Source organism: Schistocerca piceifrons, chromosome 1 (genome assembly GCF_021461385.2).
Source record: "Schistocerca piceifrons isolate TAMUIC-IGC-003096 chromosome 1, iqSchPice1.1, whole genome shotgun sequence".
Taxonomy (NCBI): domain Eukaryota; kingdom Metazoa; phylum Arthropoda; class Insecta; order Orthoptera; family Acrididae; genus Schistocerca; species Schistocerca piceifrons.
Window position 1 is genome coordinate 83237872 of NC_060138.1, and position 2179 is coordinate 83240050.

At 45.1% G+C, this 2179-nt stretch overlaps 1 pseudogene; it reads right to left on the minus strand.

Annotated features, from left to right (window-relative positions):
* Positions 1-279: 279 nt before the first annotated feature.
* LOC124721292 lies at positions 280-396 on the minus strand (annotated as a pseudogene).
* Positions 397-2179: the final 1783 nt, after the last annotated feature.

The following is a 2179-nucleotide window of genomic DNA, read 5'->3' on the forward strand; positions in this document are numbered from 1 at the left end:
CCCTATTTACTGGGACGAAGATTTTCCCGTGTTTTTGGGTGCCTGGCTCATCATATTAGTTCCGCGATAAACCTGTCATGTTTATGCCGTCGATAGTACATGGGTTGGAACTTTAATGCACTCCGTCTTCAGGCCACAGTTGAGGATGCGAATAGGAGTGGCGTGTGGTCGGCACACCGCTCTCACGGTCGTTATGATGGTTTTCTTTGACCCGAGGCGCTACTATTCGGTCAAGTAGCTCCTCAATTGACATCACGAGGCTGAGTGCACCCCGAAAAATGGCAACAGTACATGGCAGCTGGATGGTCACCCATCCAAGTGCCGGCCACGCCCGACAGCGCTTAACTTCGGTGATCTCACGGGAACCGGTGTATCCACTGCGGCAAGGCCGTTGCCTTGGAATTTTAATAGTGGCAATTATTTATTTACAGCTCGTACAAAATAGATACGTGTTTGAACGTTTTGCTGACCTTCAAAGCATTCTGTATAACCCGTTGCCAGCGATGTGGAAGTCGTAGGATACTCTTAGCAGTGCCAGTTGTGTTGACAGTTCGAGAGGCGCCGTCTATTGTCCGACGAATTTGTAGCAGGTCTGAAGCGAATGCCGTGAAGCATTTCCTTCAGTTTAGAAATCGAATTGAACTCACGAGGGCTTAAGTCAGGGGAGTGCAGTAGGTGGTATAGCACCTAGCAGCCCCATCGGTCAAACAAATCAGTAACAGCTTGCACTGTACGTGCTTGAGCATATTCTTGCAAAATGATGGCCAGGTCCTGCAGAAAGTGTCATCACTTCTGTCTCTAAGCGGGTCGGAGATTGTGTTCCAAAAATGAACAGCATAAATAGTTGCCACTGCCAAAGTTCCAACCTTCGTACCAACGTATGACGGCTCTATGAGTAGTTATACCAGAGATGGTATGTGAAATTTTTTATGACTTGGACTGTCCTTTATGGTCTTCGCTTTTAGGTTTAACAAGAGCAAATACTCGTGAACCAGTAAGTTGAAGAATAGGTCCACAAAAATATGTACGTTATTGTTACGGGTTCTACAGCTGCAATCCCTCGTTTCTCTGCCCTGGGATTAACGAAGAGCATTGCAGGATACTGTGCTCCTGTGTGGTTAAACGGCAACCATGCCCACAAGCTAGATTTACATCTCAATAAAACTATGCTAATAGTCACAGACTGTCCGAAACCTACAAAAATTACTATCTTTCAAAATAATATGTGTGTCTGTACCTGAACTCGGAAGGCGGAAGCTTTCTTACGAGAGTATAAGAAGTCACTGGACGACACAAAACCTCTCCATCATGACTATCCCAAGTGCTACAACTGACAGACTAAAATCTAACAACCAGCAATAAAAACTGCCGATGTCTTGATGAAGGATTTAATATAAGTTATTGACCCTAAATAATGAAAAGATTGAGGTCATCCACATGGGTGCTAAAAGGAACCAATTAAACTTCAGTTACACGATAAATCTGTCAAATCTAAAGCTCGTAAATTCAACTAAATGTCTAGGAATTACAATTACGAAAACTTAAATAGGAAAGTGTGGTGTCACCGCCAGACACCACACTTGCTAGGTGGTAGCCTTTAAATCGGCCGCGGTCCGGTAATATACGTCGGACCCGCGTGTCGCCACTGTCAGTGATTGCAGACCGAGCGCCACCACACGGCAGGTCTAGTAAGACGTCCCAGCAATCGCCCCAGTTGTACAGCCGACTTTGCTAGGAAAGGTTCACTGACAAATACGCTCTCATTTGCCGAGACGATAGTTAGCATAGCCTTCAGCTACGTCATTTGCTACGACCTAGCAAGGCGCCATTACCAGTTTGTATTGAGATTATTATTGATGTCTTGCCAAGTCACAACAGAAAGAACACACAGAAAATGTTGCGGGGAAGGCAAACCAAAGACTGCGTTTTATTGTCAGATCACTTACAAAACGTAACTGATCTACTAAAGAGACTGCCTACACTACGCTTGTCAGTCCTACTCGCTTGGAGTACTGCTGCGCGGTCTGGAATCCTTACCACATAGGATTAATGAATTACATCGAGAACGTTTCCAGAAAAGCAGCACGTTTTTCATTGTCGCGGAACAGAGGAGAGAGTGTCACTGACATGATACAGGATTTGGGGTGGATACCATTAACACAAAGATGTTTCTTGTTGC